This window comes from Psittacula echo (genome assembly GCF_963264785.1).
Source record: "Psittacula echo genome assembly, chromosome: 2".
In the NCBI taxonomy this organism is placed as follows: Eukaryota; Metazoa; Chordata; class Aves; order Psittaciformes; family Psittacidae; genus Psittacula; species Psittacula echo.
Genome location: NC_137737.1, coordinates 9,836,274 through 9,855,984, shown reverse-complemented (window position 1 = coordinate 9,855,984; position 19,711 = coordinate 9,836,274).

Below are 19,711 nucleotides of genomic sequence, written 5' to 3'. Positions count from 1 at the left end.
GGAGTTTCTTATTTCTCTGTATTCCCCAAATTCCCTTTCAAAATCATTCTTAGTTGATGTTAACAACTATAGCGATATAGCTAATGTAACGCTTTTCAGCTATCCAGGATATGTTACAAATTCCATTATTTCAAGCAACGTGTGGAAGCACCAATTTTATTTTTTTGGTAGTATTTAGGAATAGTTTGCCACATTAATGTCTGAAATACTTTATAGAAGCCTTCCAGTACCTGAAGGGGGCCTACAAGAAATCTGAAGAGGGACTTTTGACAAGGGCACGTAGCGACAGGACAAAGGGAACGGGTTTAACCTGACAAAGAGGAGATTGAGATGAGACGTTAGGAAAAAAATTTTCACTATGAGGGTGCTGAGGCGCTGGCACAGGGTGCCCAGAGAAGCTGTGGCTGCCCGATTCCTGGCAGTGTTCAAGGCCAGGTTGCACAGGGCTTGGAGCAACCTGGTCTAGTAGAAAGTATCCCTGCTCATGGCATGGGTTGGAACTGGGTGAGCTTTAAAGTCCTTTCCAACCCAAATCATTCTATGATTCCATGATTCTAAATGGAGGGTTTTCATTATTTGGTATCTTCTTATAAAAAAGTAATAAGAAATTACTGATTGCTGTAATCTGAATTGTTCTCACGCTAGTAAGAGAAGATTCCAGATCATGGTGTTCAAAGGAAAATTTTTAAGTTGTTGCTGAAGTGGAAACATCATTTTTATTAAAAATCCCATTTGGCTCTTACAATTGTATCCTATGCTATTTTTAAAAAGGTTACCAGAGAAAAGTGTTAGCGCTTTTCATTGTGTCAGCATTAGTGATATGAATTGACATATTTGAACAAAACAAAAAGGATTCTAAGTACTCAGGCTCTTCGAGCCTGAAACAGGAAATCTCACTTTTTTCACTAGCTGGAAGCACTCATGTTCTAAAAGATCTACACCTCTTTCAGTTTTGTGAGTTTTAATTTCCAGATGATCTAAACGTTTCAATTTTTAGGCTTTATTTGCAAGGGGGTTTTGTAGCCTCTCCTCTGAGGCTCCAAACTAACAAGTTAAAGAAAGGGGTTGCTTCGAAAAAACATAATGTCTCCTAGTGGCTAGTCTGATCATGGTTCCCTGAATGAGTATGTTCAGGTACGCAGCCCTTCCTTGGTTTAGTTTCATCTACCCAAGTTGCAAAAGCCTGTGCATCACGTGACAAAAAAGTACCACATTGTGGAGTGTGCATGTGGAGGAAGTGAGATTACGCTACAGCTTTAAGCAGGGTTTACTGATGTAAGCAGTGGGTCTGAATTTGCAGGTTGCATTTTTTACACTGTTTCAGTTGGTGTTCGCAGGTCTCCTTAAATTTCAATGCAATAATGTGTTAATTTTTCAGAGTTTTTTTTCTTTTTTTATTTCAATATGATCATCTTCTAGCATAATATGTGAGTATTTGCAGAAGATTTTACTTCTATTCTTTAGCACTCATCACTGTATTACTGATATAATTACTGCAATCTTTGTAATTGAAAGATTCCAGTACCATTTTCCACTCTCACCAACATGTATTAAGGACCACAATCCTGCTAAATCTAAGAATCTTTCTCTCATAATAAACTCTGACTTTTAATTTCTTTAATTCAGGTAGATGCTATAAGGCCTGAATAAGAGTGAAAACCTGAAATCTCTTAGAGAAAAGACTTCTTTAGGAAAAAAAAAAAAAAACAACACCACAAAACCAACAGGCCTTATCAAAATTCTGCACTTCAATAAATGATTTAGATTTCATTTCCTAGATTAAGTGCTTTCAAAACTTTCATTCCAGTTTTAACAAATGTTTTTTGCTGTTGATCCAGCACTATGAATTAAAAATTCTTGCCTTCTAACAGTCATCCTGATCTACACACACATATATACTGGTAGTCAGAATTCGAACTACTAGTGGCTGCATAAGAGCTAGTATCAAATCTTTAACATCCAGTATTCTCTGATAGTAATACAAATCCACATGATTGTTTATTACAGTGATGGAAACTCTGGATTTTCCATATATTGCTACCTACCAGGTTTATTCAAAGGCTCTTTTCCTCATGATTTTTTAAAAGATTTCACTCTATTGGTTTATTTCATCCAACATAACCCATAAACACACATTAGTAACAGAACTCTCTTTACCCTACTGAAAACATCTCCATAAATAGCAGTGCTATCTGTGCAAGGGTAACAAGTACAAGGTGAGTGCATTTAAACTCTGAACATGAACATACTATTTTGTCTGCTTCCTTGTGCTGCCATCCCTTCCCCACTCCGCTGCTAATGATAATGGTAATGACAATGACTTACTCTCAGTCATTTGTATGGTCTTCATCTGCAACATAATTCATTTTAATAATTACTTCAGCACATTGAGGAACACCAGCTTTTAGAGTTTGAGCTTGGAAATAGTTTAGTTTGTGCTTGGCTCGATTCCCTTGAAATCCTATTGCAGTCACTGAAACTACTCATGCAACTACAAATACTTGAGTGCTGCATAGCCTCCAGGAAAAGTATAGGTCTGTAAGAGTGATTCTGTCTTTATACCAGTCTTCTGTCTTTGGGAAATAATTTTGCTCAAGTTTTTCATCATTATAATGGGGTAAAATGAGAAGAATCTAACCCCTTGCCCAGATCTTCAGAGACATAGTTCTAGCTTCAAAACCAAATCACTGTACCTTGAATATGGTTCTATACATTTTTTTCTTTCAAAGCCTAAGAGTTACCTTCATTTTCACTTCTTACTTGTGACCTTAGCATTTCATATAGCTTATCTTGCCTTTTTCATTCCTATTTATTCTATAACATCATGAAATGCATACATAAGTTTCAACTTGTTAAAAGCAAGCAACCGGAAAGTTAGCAACCCTAATTTTCTCCCTTTTTACCTGCTGAGCAGAAGCATTCTGTATTTTATGGTAATACATCTAAAGAGTTTGGGATCTGAAAGTAATATCTGCACTTGTTCCTACTTCTAGCTCCAACTAGAGCTGTAACTCTCCCATCTTCTTTCTACCTTCACAAAACATTTTCCTTTGCCAAAATAAGATTTATAATATTTCTGGTTTTTCACCCTCACTAATTGGTTAACAACATACTTTTACAGTTCTAATAAAAACACAGTTGCTTCTATTTTACACGTTTGGACACTTTTTATAGGGGAAAGAAACTTAAATAAAGATGAACTGAAAGAAAGTGGAAATTAAGTTTAATTACCACCACCAGAACAAACCACTTAAAGAATTACAGCACTTCGGTATAGATTTTGTGAGCACTGCAGACAACAGGAATTCTCCCACTGACTTTAACAGCATTTGGATTTGGTCCCTGCAACTCAATTACTTGTATTGCAGAAGGAGAATCAAGGCAAGGGCAAGCTTACTGCTCTGATCAATGGTGCCTGTGGGCATTACAATACAGAGTATTTGTATGTTACTTATGTGCTCACAGTTAGGGACACACATAAACATAATTTACTCATGTGAGGACCATAAGCACCTTTAGTCAATGTTCAGACAGGTGAAGCCATGACGAAATACCTGGAAAAATATGCCTCCAGAGCCATTTCCAGCATAGCCCATCCAAACACTACCCTGAGGGTAACAACAGCTTAGTTTAAATAAATAAGCTTTAAACTAGCTACCTTGACCACTGGATAGTGATACAACTTGGGCAAATTGACAATGAACAGAAACTGCAACACATACTGACAAAACCAGCTAAATACCTGGGTGGCTCTTCCACCCTCATATTTTGTGTTCTTAGTGCCTATCGAACATGAACATACTTGCTGTTTTGCTGAACTGGGGAATGGGTCTCACAGATCACACAGGAACTGGAGAAAAAAATCACAAAACTTAGATTTTGGAGTTATTTTGTCCTGTTCACACTCTTTCTCCTCAAAACTTCCCTATGATAAATAAATATCATAAGTTAAAAGTATTTGTCCTCATTTTTTAAAACTCAGGGAAAGTTGCTATAAGCAGATAGCAAGCAGCTTCTACTCCTTCTTTCTTCACTTCCTCACTATTGCAGAGGGAGCATTGTAGAAATACATTTGAGTATTTTTACTTGAATTATGTAGGAAAATATTCTTTTTTTGGGAAGACATATTTGCCTATAATAGAGATTATAACAGCAGCTTCAGGAAGGGATGAGGAAGAGAAAATGCCTCTCAGTTGTTGAAACATTGCCAAGATCAATGTTTCTGAATACATAACCTTGTATCTATGATGTTAGTCATGATGTTCTATGGAAGAATACTGAAATGCACTAATTATTTCCCATTTGATCTGTAGGCATTAAATTTAATTTCAGTGCACTTTCAGTGACTCTGGGACTGTTACAAGAATTTGGAATTAATATAGCCTTTATGTTTTAATTTCCTCAGCCACCTTATCTAAATAGAATATTCTAAGGTTTGCAACATCTGAAATACTGCTAGAAATTCTTAAACTTAAATACTTCTGAAATCAATTTAGAGAAAAAGTAAGCTTCCTCTTTGATTGAACAGATCTGTTTTCCTGCTTCTGATCTCTGGACAGTAAGTTAATGTTGCCTCATCAATTTTTTGTAACATAGAGTATATTGTTCAGTAATGTGCTCCTGAGAGTGCAGCTGAAACAGAATTGATATTCTTTCCTGCATTCTGAGAACAGATTCCCAAGAACGTTTTGATTTAAAAGTAAATGGAAGTTTGTACAGCAAGGTAAAGATGATTTACATTCTGCATTCTGCCGTAAATAGCTCATTTGGAAGTAAAAAAAAATGGCCTGGTTAAGAAGCAGGATGTTCTTGTCTTGCAGTATTGCATACATATACAATCCTACATTCAGGGCAGAGAAAACCTGTCTAGATGTTCCTATCACTTTCAGCACCATAAGAGCTGAACACTGCATCTTCTGTCAACATGCCATATCCTGGTATCTCAACAAGATTTTACTCACTTTGTAGTGGGCCACTCTATTACCACTTCAGGAATTAGAATGTTGGATAAAATGAAGTCACTACCTATATTTTTGTGATTAATAACTGTAATTTAAATTTTCAAACCCTGATTACTTCTCATTCTCTATTTAAGCAAAACCCCTGCTGAAAACAAAGACTAAAGCTTTCAATTATTTCCATTTTGAACAGCGTTTCCTGATTTTTTTCTTTCCAGGTTTTATATACTTTCTGACTTCATAACTTTCTTTTATAAGGACAAGTTTAACATGTCTTTTTCCTAACTCTCAGTTTGCTTAGTTTATATTAAGAGGAAATTCTTGCTGAACACTGTAGAAAATGTGTTTATTCATAATATATTACAGTTTGGAACAACTGTTAGAACCAGTATCTTACCCAGTGGTTTAGCTTCATTCATCCTTGTAATTTGCATAGCTTTATAGAAGTCTTGTAATGACATTATACAAAAACACATTCACATGACATGTAGGCTTGTTGTTGTCTTAGTGGGTACATTTTTCATACACTTTATTATCTTATTTGCCTGAGATCTGGCAGCCATTTGCATCTTATAGGCTTTGCATAAATCTATAGCTACCATCCATGTTATCAGAACCTATTTTTCTACAGCCTGTTCTACAATGTTGAGGTTAATGAGTAGTTCAGTGCAAAATGCAGATTACATATTTGATTATGTTTGATGATGCCAATACATTACCTCTAGGAATCCTTATGCATTGCCATAACTTCCAGAAATAATATCCGTAATATTTGCTCTTATTCACTACAGTAACGTAGGATTCTCATTATATATGCAAAAGATATATTGTCATGAAAATTCACCAAAAACATCGTGTGTGCTCAACTGCTATGCTTATGCTTGTTACCAAGAGTCAGGGTAAATGTTTATCATGATTCTCATGTGCTCAAGTTACCTCTTTCTGTGCAAAGTACATGCGTAGTGTCAACTGATACCTGTAAAAATTACTGTTAATAATCATAAGTATTTCAAAGAAATAAAGCCTCTGCCAGGTTTTTAGCCTTACTCTGCTAAACACAATTTCACATGCAGAAGTAATTCACAGCAAAAAAATTAGGTGTAGGTAATAGACAAGTAAGTGCTCATGGAGATTTTAACAGGTAGCCACATACTAATAATATCAAGTAGAAGACAAGTACTTACTTATGAAGCAATCCTGTATATATAGGACCTTATTAAGAGGCAAACTTTTTAGCTGAATTGTTTCTCCACCACCAGAATTCAGTTAATGATGTGACTATAGATCACAAGAGTTATTCCATGATCAGCACTACATCTGTACTTTGTAGGCTACCTCTGTATCTCTTCTACAAAGATCTGGGAACATCCCATTGTTTTTGTATGATGTTTCATATTTCTGTCATTCAGATCCTGAGTAAAATAAGACTTAATGTCTCTTGGCCTCCAGCTTCTGAGGCAAAACATATATTTTGCTCTTAGTCATGGTATGCACCATGACACTGAACACAATATTGTTATTCTTTCCTCGATGCACACATACACACAGAAACAGTTCACAGCATATCTTATCCATGTTGACAGGATAGCACAACAAAGACTGGCCTTGTGACATCTGACAAAAGCATCCATTTCAATTGAAAGTATTAATTCTTTTATCTGAGATTTGAGTATATAATACATAAAAATGATAAGGTTACTGTTAGTGCTGGAGAAACACCTCACTGGGAATGGTTGCTGTGTAGATACATTTCTATAGGAGTCTGGTGTACAAGCAAACTCATGAAAAGCACAAGGACCCTATCCTACTGTCACAGAAACCATATTTTTTACTTGCAAAGAGCTACAGCTAACCAAGGAGTGCCAAAGTCACCTTTAAATCAACAGCTTTAGAGAAGAGTAACACAAAATTTTGATGTAAACATTATTCCAATTAATCACCTTATAATAAATAAGCAATCAATCCTGAATACTGCGTGTTCTAGCTTTTCTCTAATGAACCATCTCTCATTACTTGCACATAGTGTTTGACTGGGAATAAAATACTGCAATTTTAAGGAAAAAAACCCAGAATCTTTCTGATAATGACCTAGCTCCTCAGGGAGAGAAAAAGATCCGTATTCTTCAGAACATAAATACAAACTTCCTTTATCAAAGAAGTACAGAGTTCTTGCCTGGTACAAACTCCAGCTTTTTTCTTCCTGGGCCCTCTTTTCATGCACTGTTTGTTCACAAGGATTCAGAAGTTCATAAATTCCAAGCTCAGAGACTCCTGATGATACTTCAGCCCTCTTGGACTTGCTTTAAAAATCTTCAGAAGTCTTGGGGAAAGAGGATTTGCCCATGACTGTATGAAGCATTCTAGCAGAAAGGTTAACGACTTCCTGGAAATACAATACATGGTACCATAATAGCCTTCTTATTCTCTGATTTGTATACCTATTTGGAGGGTGGTAAACAGAAAACCAGGAAAATCCTAGGAAGGGAAGGACTGACTGTCACAATTCCAATCTGGGGCGCGTGCCCTAACACATGATGCAAGTCACTGGGAGAGCCTCTCTGTAACTGGAATCATGGAGCAGCAGCCAAAAACTCTCAGGGACTGTACGATGTGTGTTTAGCACTGCAAATACTGTATTTAAGCTGCAAGTTGGATAGTTGGACGATGCACATGAAACTAACTTTTGGGTTTTTTGCTTCTTTTTGCCCCTTTTAATTATCAAATATTCCTGACGTGGTTTACAAAGGAGTCCCACAGACACTGCGTTGGCCCAGTGAGGTGCCAGGAACAGCTACGGGACTGTAAGAATGAGCGGCAGGCACACAGAAGGCCAGAACTTCTCGAACTGACTTTGTCACCTTACAGAACATGTCTGATCCTGCAGGCTTCACTCTGGATTTGCTTCACGGTGTTTTCTGTATTTGTTCACCCAACAGATTCTATATCCAAGTTAATTCAGAATAGTTCATATAGTTTCAGAGAAGAGGTCCAACGTCTTCACAAATATCACTGCTAATCACTGCTTTCCTTGAAGCAGACTTTTGAGCTGGAGTAAAGATTTCCTTTATGGACTCTTTTGTTGCTGAAGTTGCTACTGCTGTTAGAAACAGCTTTTAAGGTTTTCTAAACCCATAACTCTGTTAATTGATCTAACTAGGTAACAGGACTCCCTTGCTCATGGGCACTTCTCTGTCAAAGTTTCCACTACTTTTAGATTAAATGCCTTTATGCTACATTTTCTCACTGGGTTGATTCAGGAAGATTCATCACCTGGTCTGCTTGTGAACAAATGCGTTCACACAGTGCCCATCTGCGTTTCCCTGGCACATCAGTAAATGAAAGAGAGCTTCGTTCATGTTTGAGTTTCCATTAGGTTTAAATACATAAAGTTTCCACGGCACATAATTCTAGATCTGTTCCTTGTACGAACTCATTAGCAAACATACAAAATGCAGCTCATTACTAGCTCCTGATAGAGATTGTGCTTTACAGCGCGAAATAAACCAGGTGACACTTAAACACAGCTGTCTGGAATTTGATGGCACTCACATACTGATAAACCACATCACACCACAAACAAGGCTTTCAAAACTCTTTTTGAGTGTGCTTTGGAATTGCTTTCAGGCATGCTTCTTCTGAAGACTGGGCCTCAGGTTTCTTAGCTGTCACACTGGTGACAATCTTACAATGTAAGATGCTGTCAAGGTTGTGTTTTTATAGATTTTAACATGATAGCTAATAGTCCATCGTTTCCCTCTCGATAACTAATAAACATTTAATTTTTTTAATGTAATTTAATGCAATAGCACTGAGGGCCACAGATATGGACAGAATGAAAAAAAGATGTAACAGATGTGTGGGTATATTTACCTGCTGCCAAGTGCTGAGACACTGCAATGAACATCAGCCTTTGCATAAGTACCACTCACCTTTTTAGTCATTTAAATGTTACCAAGTAGGTTATGTAGCAGTAGCAGATTCATGCTTCAGTTTTTGTGTATATCTCTGTCATCACAAACAATTTTTTTGACTTCATGTAAGTTGAACACGGCATTGTTGAATGACCTCAGCAAAACTTATGTGGTCACATGCTCTCTGAATAAGTTTATGGGAGTAGGCATTTAAAACAATTACATTGACAAATATTAACAAATTTTTGATATCCACTAATAGAATATTATGGTCATCATTTTCTTGAATTTCCATAATCTAAAATGTGCCATAATGAAGAGATGGTTAATCTTCAGCCAGGTTTGGAGAAATTTAATACCATAGTATCATACAAAGTGTTAAAACTGGGTTGGCACTTCTGTTCACTTTCCACTGACCATGAGGTCAACTCATTTTTGTATTGTTCACAGAAACAACAAAAATTATTAACGGGTGCTGGTAAATGTAAAAATAAAGGACCAGCTATCGCAATGAAAACACGTCTCCTTTTATCTTATAACAGCCAGATAATTCCATTAACTTACTCATGATCAGGCCCTGGTTCTTCTTTTAAGCTGGCTAAACATCACTTAAACATTGAAATTGACCACGTTTTCATTCATGTAGAGAGTTAGACAACAACTGTAGTTAACTGTTACATTGAATAGCATATATATTAAAGCAAATGCTGCGTACTTTGACACATGGAATATTTCTGTGATGAAGAAAGCAAATTCAGTTCATTCATTAAGTATATAGAATATACCAAATTTCTCAGCAAGGATTCAGTAGATGTATATATACATTTACTATTGCCTTACATAGACAAAATTAAGTTATACTGAACAAAATCAGTTCAAACTCAATTTCATGTTAAACAACAAAAAATTTTGGAATACATCTACTGAATATAAACGTTAGCACTAGTACAAAATGAAACTATGAGCTTTGATGTACTAATGGAAAACAAAAAAATTCAAAGTTTTGTTTTAAAACAAACCCAAATCCCATGAGAAATATGGATGTTTGGATTTGTATTGATGCTTTCTTTTATTATTTGTAACAGCATTAATAAATAACCAAATCTGAAAATGTCTTAACAAATTTTGGATATGACAAGTTATGAAAACCATAGAAAAATGGGAAAATATCAACATTATCCCATACTATGCAGTTATGTATTTTGAAATAAACTTTGTTCCCAGTTGTCCAGTACATAGATCTCTATTTCTAGTCACAGTTCATGACATGTTCTTTCCAAAGTTAAATTGCATCTAGAATGTAAAAGACACTAGTTTTTCTGTAAAACTTCATCATAATTGTAAGAAACTACTATTTTCTCTCAGTTTTATTTCATATTTTTCATAATATCTTCACTGTTATTAGCATTTTAACTGCAAACTTTCTGTAAAAAACCCATTAACAATTAACAAGCAGGTGAAGCAAATTCATGGACCCAAAACAAATACAGGTTTGAGTGATAAACTTCAGTATTAGTCTATTAACTATTAAAGATGAGTATTTAAATTTAGAGTTCAAAAATAAATGTATTCCATTCCTTCAAAGAAACTGCTTTATGGTATAGTTAAATTACGAATTCTGATTTTCCCTTGCCTGACAAATCAGAGGGGAGGAATAGAAAAAATGCTTGATGTGCCTGATGATGTATTTTAGAATAGCAAATACTAATTTTAGATAGCTTTTATACTTTTTACAATTCTTTTTAATAATAAAGCAAGTGCTACCAGAATGGCTTGGTCAGGCCTGCATGGCAAAATATATTCAGAAAGAGATCACTAATAATCCTAAACAGCAAATTATAGCTCAGTTGGTTAAGAGGAACCAGCCTTTTGTTTGGTTTGCAAAACAGTCTTTGTTCTTGAAAGCACATCAGTGTTCCATGACAGAAACAGTGACTTGAAACATATAGTGGCATAAGCTGCTTGTGCAGTGTAGTGAGCAAAATACACAACAAAGAACATCTATATGAATAGTTCAAGTCCTGTAGGTTATATGGGGGCAGTGGCAGTCTTTGAATGCCTGAATAAAGCTTTTACTTCTCCTTCCTCTGTTTCTGTGTGATTGACTGATTTCTGGGTTACGCAACTGAGTTTTATTAAGGCCAGTCATGATTTCTAGGTAAGATCTTTCCATTCTTTGCTTTGTAATGTCAATTCACGTCAGCCAGTCATGTGCTGAACTGGCCTAACTGCAATCTGAAAGTGAATTTTGTGCTTTGGAGGCAGAAAGCTACCAGGCTCAGCACAGAAATGAAAACTACTATTGTATTTGCTAAAATACTAAATAAAACATTTCAAAGAGTTTACTTGGAATGACATTATACTTATTTATAATGTCAACATACATAGTTGTGTATACATATACATTCTGCAACTAGAATTAACTTCAGAAAAGAACTACATTATTGGTTATGGAGGGGAAGACATTTCCTCACCTTTGGAGCACACATACTTTCAGTGAGAGGTGGGAAGCAGGAATGAAGATTTCATTATAAGCAAAAAGAATCTAGTGTGAGTTTGTAACCAAATCCTGGAATAAAGCAGAACATAGAGGAGATGGCCAGGGAGGGCTATTACCTTTTGCCTCTGAAGATGAACATCAGGAAAATTGTCTGTAAACCTCAAAATGCTTCAGAACTAATGAAATGAAGGACCTTAGAATTGCATGATATATGAATATAGATGTTCCGAACCTTCCCTCATTTTCATTTTGATCTTAGGAAGAATAAAATTGTCTTTCCTTCCTATTATCTTCAATAAATATTTTGTAACATTTCATAATATCTTAACCAAAAGAAATCAGCACAACACAGAAAAGGCTGCACTTACCACACACACGGTAATCTGCATGCAATCTGAAGATACTGGAAATCTCACTTGATCTTGTCTTCACAACATTTCCAGAGCTGTCTCTAGAACAAAGAGGACAATGTAAACTCAGCTGAAGAATTCAAGAGGAATCTCTGATGCTAGTGGGATGAATAACAAAATTCCCACAAGACAGTCAAGATTTCATCACTACTTTAAATGAATATTCAAGAACTTCCAACTCACCAAAGATGTGATCATTATTCCTTGAAAGCTGGTGAGTTTTTGCAATGATTTATGAAGCTTTTTTCCCTTTAAAGAGTTTTACTTATGACTATTACCCTCTTCAGTTCTGATCAGATCTATATGGATACTCTATGCATAATTCCACTCTAAAAAGGAGATTGCCAGCAGTATAAACATATCATTATGCAAAGTAATTATATGCAAAAAATTAAATAGAATCAATGCTGAAAGCTTACAGAAGTGTAGATAAACAAGTACTCATAATGTTTTTTAATAGATGTTTAGAAAAATCAGCCATATCCTTCAGGTTAATGACTTAGTTCCATCTAGATTTGCTCTTCTGGGTTCAGAATATACAATTATAATGCTCACAATTTCAAGTGAGAAAACCTTGATGACTGAGTTTGTAGAATCCAGCAGGTTTCAGCAGATCAGCAAACATCCTCTAAAATCATCTTTGCAAATATATAAAGATATTTTATTTATACTCATAGGCAGCTCTAAAAATCTTTTTCCCCTGTAATTGTGAATTCTTGTTTGTTTGCTAAAAAACATAAGTAGTGGAAAAGATGTTTTCTTTTGTGGGCAAGATACTATTGCTTCTGTTTTGCCTTTGATCTGTCATTGAGATCTACAGCTGGTGGCAATCACCCCTCAACAACAACAGGGATTCATTATTCTCTGGTTTCACTTATTACTATAGTTTGAAAAAAATCCCTTGTCCTTTTGTGAGTAGTTTAAAGCAGTCAGCCAGGACAGTAACAGCCAGTACTCATCTTCTATTGTAGGTTTGATTAAATTTCTCCTTGCTTAGAAGTCCAAAGATCTAAGCATATCTATATTAATAAAACTTTGTTCAGGTGTATTTTACCCCTATAAGTGTCCTGACTAGTCCTTCTTATTTGTCAGAAATGTATTCAAAGGTTTTGATGATCTGTAAAAATAAAATGAGCAAAGCCACCCTTGTTTTTAACAGGAGTAGCCACAGGTCATGAGGTGAAGCCCACCCAAAAGTACTATCCAGTTGAGCAAGACCTTCACAATATCTGTCCAGCTCTAGGTTGTTAGATGATTCTGGTACACGCTGGGAAAACAAGGTGATAAAAGATAATTGTCACAGAACTATTTGTGTGTGTAATAGGGCTGGACTACATCTGCCTTGTTCTGATGGTTCAGGTCTGTGCTGTAAAGGCACAAACATGCACAGCTGAACTGTTTTCAGTTTTTCATAGAATCATAGAATCATAGAACAGTTAGGGTTCATCTTTGTAACACATTTCAGATGGGAGATCAGAAAGTCATAGTGAGCCATGTAGCAACCACTAACTGCCAAAGAGATTGGCATGGGGTGGCACAACCAGTAAGGTGGCTTCTTCTGACCATCTAAGTTAGAAAGCAATAAATAATGTCAAAAAGAGCCTGCTGGGGGAAGTAGAGTAGTAGGGAGCAGGGAGATATAACTGTGAATGTCCTAGATTGTGCAGAAACCTAATCCTGAGGAGGATCAGCAGATCAGTAGAAGTGAGGTTGACAGACACTTCAACCAGTAAGTGTCTTGTTCTTCTGCATTGGTCATAATAACACTGGAGGTCTTCCTGTATATGTGTGTAATCTGTAGAAAAGGGCATGTGTGAAAGAAGTATAAAAATAATTATTAAATTACACATGTAATAGAAGTGCATGTTTGAAGGGTTATACCTGTACAACTTAGTTCACATACCAAAGTATTAAACCAGTAGGGTTTTTTTCAAAGCAAAGTTTAGGGTACATATGCTAATTTTATGGTGGTGACCTTACTGGTGATTTGTTTAGGCATATGCCAACCACCCTGTTATCAGGAAAGGTGTTTTAATTGTAAGAGGCCTTGGCAGGATGTTGATTTCCTATTTTGTCCATTGGACTTCAGTTTCATTCAGTGGACAGAACAGATATACAGGGCAGCAGTATTAAGGTTCCATAGGGAACAATAAATCTGGTCTGTCCTATTTTTCAAGTGCAACTTGAGTTATCTTCTATTAACAGAGAGTACGGGGAGGACAGACTGTCTGTTAATTCATTCTTATGTCATTAAATCTGCTGCCCTGAAAAGTACCTGAAAATAGTGTGTAAGCATCCTTACCTTCATTGTGTCTCCGGACTACACAGCCCAGATTCATTAAGACAAGCAACATTTTCATGACCTCTATTGGCTCTGCTTAGGTCAGCGTAGGATAGAGCTGTGCAGACAGGTGCTGTTCTTCCACCTGAAATGTAAAGAAAGCTTTAAGCTGCTACATATACACTCTTGAGACAAAGCAAACTCTAGTTACTGCAGCATGCTTAGTATACCTTCATCTGCTTCGTATATACTTTAGTGTTTCTGTAACATAATTGTGCTACAGTTTCAGATGTACGCTGGGTCTGCTGATGTTATCATGAAAATGCACTGCATTTAGTACAGCATCTGCCTTTCTTACTCATGCTGGTATTGAGCATCACCCCTGTAGATAACTGAATTTATTATAGGTTAAGCAACTATCAGATAAAAAGATACGAGAAGCTCCAACCGCTGCAGAACTTTTCCACTATTCCAGATTTAAAATGATATGACCCTAATGAAGAGTTTGCATGTGGTGGCTGAGATGGTCTAAAGAGACTTGAGGCTTTATTCCCCCTAATGGTACCGGGGACTGAACACAAAGCAGGCACTACACAGGCTCCCACTGACACACAAAATGGTGAACCACCTTCTCCATGCTGCTGCCTGGTAAGCGAAATATCCTCCAAACTATTGCCTTAAAAATCTCTTGAATTTTAACTTTTTTGGAAAGAAAGCTCAGGTGTTTATACCCCCTAGCATGGCAAAAGCGGCTTATTGCATATAAGGCTTCTTAGCTAAAGCCTATGTAAAACCTGACGCAGGTTTTGAACATTTAGGATGTTGAAAACAGCTATTAATTTCCCAACAGTCAGCAATTTTGCAGTCCACGTTTCCTGAAAATTTTAACCAATAATGTATTTTTAACCAATATATTTGTTTATGTGTCTATGCATATACTCCCAACCCAACTTTTGGAAACAATTCTAATCAAAGTAATACTGTACCAGGTGCTGCTGCTGAGGGCTCTATTTAAGGTGAGGCGAGGTTCATCTTCCCTGCTCTGGCTGCAGCTGGTTTCAGCCGGCTTCAGCAGCCCCACTGTGGGGCCCAGCCCCGCCCTGCCCCGCCCCTCAGCCACGGGCAGGTGCCTGGTGTAAAGCCCCTTCAGCTGAGGAAAAGTGGGTGGGACAAGAGTGAGGAAGGGCCCGGTCAGTCTCAAGGCCAGAGTGACAGGAGGAGCTCCCTGGAGATTCCTTCCCTCCCGGAGGGAGCGGGTGGAGAGCTCCTGAGGAAGCTGAGGCTTGCGTGGAGCCCGTGATGGAGCTGCAGGGAGCATCACAGCCGCCGTTTCTGGTACCCCTCAGGGTGGAGAGGTCAGGTGGAAGAGTCTGGAATGAAGGAACGAAGGTGAACCTGGGAGGAAGGGGGAAGGTGTTAATTTTGCCTTGATTTCTCACTAAATCTGATTCAATTGGCAATAAAATACATTAATTTTCCCAAAGATGAGTCTGGTTCCCCTCTGGGGTAGATGGTACCTGATCTCCCTGGCTTCATCTTGGCTTTGTCATTTTCTCTTCATTGCCTTGTTGAGGAGGGGGCAGAGAGGGAGTTGTCGTGTGTGGAGTGTGGCAGCTGGCCAAGGTCAACCCACCACACACACTCAAACAAAAGCAATACAAAATTAATATACTTGTTTTAAATTTCATTAATTTGAAAGAAGACATTTTTGGAACCTCAGCAGCTTGGAAGGCAGGTGGGTCTTGATGCGTTTGCACAATAGAGTTTTCACTGGTGGGTTGTGAGTACAGGTCTAATCAAATTGTGTTGTGAAAGAAGGAAACTGCATCGGCTTTGTCCAGCGTTTTTATTTTCTACAGCGTGTATTTCATAAGTGGTGGTCACCACTTTCTGCTTTCCTCTCCCCTTCCCAGAAAGCTTTTGCTCACTTTCAGCCTTACAGACAGCATGAGTTCCAGCATTTGTCCTGTGGTGTGATCTCTTACCTTTCTTTAATAGATTCTGTTTGGAAATGCTCCATGAGATTAAATGGCATAATAGGACACCACCCCCAAATTAAATGAAAGAGTTTCAACTCGTGGCTGAAACATAAGGTATTCATCCCACAGTAGCTGTTCAAAGGTGTCATTCACCATGCATAATAAAATTTTATAGGGCAGCAAGAGACACGGTATTCTAAGCACCAATGCATGCACCATTATTCGTGAGTAACCTCTTCTACTCTTTTTCTAGGTCAGAAGTAATGTGGTACTGCTCTGGGACTGCTGGAACAAAAAGGAAGAAAGAAGAGAAGGCTGATTTGCAGGCTCACTTCAGATCAGGTATTTGTGCTGAAAAATTAAAAATCAGAAGATTATGATGGGAGGAAAAAAATTAAAAGGTGATGTAACAAGGTCATGCTGTAACAGGCAGTTTTGGTCACGTAGTTTTGGATCGAGGCTTTTTTCCATACAGTCAGACCTTCTGTTGGACAACAGTGACCTGCTGACACTGGGACCTTCACACACTGGAAAAAGGAAAAAAAATAAGTGAGGAAATAATAGCCACTCTGCACATGATTGCTTTATCTTCTCTCTCCTATAAAGTCTGACACCTTCAGTCATTACTGGTGTTCTCTTTGTAATTCTATAGGTATTGTTTTATTTCTCACTTATGATAAATGATGTTCTGCATAAAATGAGAGTGTGTGGCTGTTACTTGTGTTCTACTTCGTCTCCATCAGTAGAACAGGAAAACATGTTTTAAGAGATAGGAAAAGCGTATATTTGAGGTGTTGTTTGAAAAATGACAGGGTGATTTTGGTGAAAAATTGGGGAAATGAATTATATATTTATTTTTAACAGGTCAAGATGTGATTGCCTCCTCTTTTCTGGAAGTGGTTCTATGCAAAACTGAAATCATTTGAGTATTTCTGATCCAATTAGTTTGAAAGTCAGATCTGTGGCTCAGTTGAGGGACAATAATGTGTTAAACCACTGGTGTTCTGCCCAAAGAAACTGTTCATTTGTTAAACAGCTCATCTGAATATAATACGAAGAAAACATAAAATTGACATATATCAAGATGCAGTATAAAATTTTATTTTATGATTAAAATTTTCTTTTAAGGGAAATTGTTCGGAAGGAAGTAATCTTTAAGATATTTAACTTTATAAATGGTGGAGAGTTTTGAAGATTGGAGGTTTTTTTCCTTTGCAAAAAATCTTGTAAATCTGCTCCCCCCCAGAAAACATGACAGTGCTTTTTATAAACTTCTCCTCCCATAATATTTTTATTAAAGGTATTGTAAAATTTAACCAAATAATGGTAGTTGGGAGTATTATGCTGTTGCTTTCAGTATTCACTGATTTTACAAGTAAAACATAACTATTTTAATACTTTTGTGAAAAATCAGAACTATCTGTCCTCAGAATTTAAAAATGATGATATTAGCTTGTGTTTCTTTGAGTTTACAGCCCTTATTATATAATTCAAAATTGCGCGGACTCCAGTGGATTGTCTGACTTTGATATGCTTTAGCAATTCAGAAAGATGTTGGAATGTTGTACCTTGAAGTGAGGATTTCCATTATTCATATTCTTTTTTCTTTACAGTTTTCTTGCTTGAAGACTACTAATTATAGTTTAAAGAAAGAAATGTTATCTGGAAAGCCAAATAGTTCATCAGTGGCTGTTAAATAACAGAAGGAGAGTACTTTTTTGTTAACTGGAGTCTAGTCCTAGAAATTCTGTCCTAGTCAGACAGTTAAACTCTGTCTGAGGAGCTTTACAAGCTGGGAGGGCATATCAGAGGCTTCAGCTTCAAGGAGATTATCAGAGGTTGCTCAATTTCAAATTATTGCTTGTTTTGGGGTATGCGTTGCAGGGGCCAAACTAAATCATAATAAAGTGGCCAACTTTGTTATGTTAACCTGGGCATTAGAGCAATGTTTCTTCCTATGTCCCTTCTCTAGATGGAGTTATTTAGTTCACCTTCCAAAACCAAGAATTCAGGACAATACTGTGGTGTTCAGGTGTCTGAAACAACTCAGGTCCATAAACTGCTAGATTTTGTTTCAAATGTTAATTTTTAGGTCCTAGTTGTAGGTTCAGTTTATTTTAGTTATTGTATAATTAATTGTTAGAGTTGGAAATGTTACTGGCATTTAAATGAGCAGGGCTTGAAATTCAACCTTTGAAATAATAATTTAGGTCAAAAATTGATGAAAATAATACGAAGTCGAACTCCTTTTGTCCTTCTGTGTTCAGGATCACTCTTGTAGAATATTGATTACACTTACAACTCCTTTTGGCTGTGCTCATTGAATAATATTGTGAATCTGGCAAACAAATAATCAGTGCAAGAGTAACCGTGTTTTAATTGCAGTCCTCAAATGTGCACACTTATTCTATCTTTTAGTTTAGAGATGTTCTTGTAGGAACTAGTGGAAAAGCCAGAAGCAGAACATCCAGACTTCTATCAGAGAAAGAGATAAAGAAAAGCAAGTGGAAGAAAATGAGGGTGCTAATTTATATATGAAATAACATTCTCTGACAAGTCCATATGGCTTTTAAGCGAAGGTACATTATTTTCTGGACATTTAAACTCTCAATGTTAGTTTTGGAACTCAGTGAGGACCACTTAGGACTTTTACAGTGTCTGTTCCAGAATAAAAGAGAATCTGAAAGTCATCATTAAGCTGCAAATAGCTATTAAAAGAGCATTGATGATTATGGGAAGGAAGAAGTGAATTCTGAAAGGAATTCTAAATACCATTCAGAGTAGATTATTTAAATTGATCTGTTCCACTAAGTGAACTATTTATTCAAGATAGCTTGAATTTGAATTAGTTTATTTTAATTTACAAAAAGAAAATGGATGAGAACACTTTCAATCCAAATCTCACTTATTTTTTACTAACCTTCCTGTGTTTAAAACTATATGCATGTAGCAGTACCAGCCATGCTGATTGGGTATATACTCTATTGCCATGATTTGATGCTCTAAAACATTAAATAATGCTAACTTTTTTTTTTTTTTTTTTTTTTTTTTTTTTAATGAAACATTGCTTCGTTGTCTGGTTTGGATTTGAAAGTGAAGTAGCAAATGACAGAAAATCTTCTTTCTTTGCAAATAACTGTGTGGTAGCTATACGTATGCTAGAAATGGCAATGCTGCATACTGAGGAGGTTGAACATCTCTTAAGCTTCAGGAACAGTGAAATCATAAAATGGGTGATGGAGCTGAAAAGGCTGTTATCAAAGGCAGCCTGTGCATTCCTGCAAAACTGCTGACAAGGAATTATAAATTGAGATGCAAAGAAGAGCTCCAGCCTGTAACTGTTCATGGCTATAAGACTTTAGGTGGTGCTGATCTAAGCAGCTGTGTCAGAAAAGGGCTGTTGGTTAAAATCCCTTCAACACAAGAAACGTTACAACCCATTTCAAAGGTCAGCCTTTAAACTTGTAGCCATCCAATTTATCTCTTACTAATATTCAAGATGAGGAAATTGGAGGATATTACTGCTGACTTGAGAGTAATGAAAACATCAGACATTAAGATGTCAAACACCATATACTGGGTAGTGTAAAACTGGAAATGTTGATTCTTGGAAGTATGTGAAATTTTTCTGAAAACCTTAAGGTGTATTAATATTTATGTCCGAGTGATGAG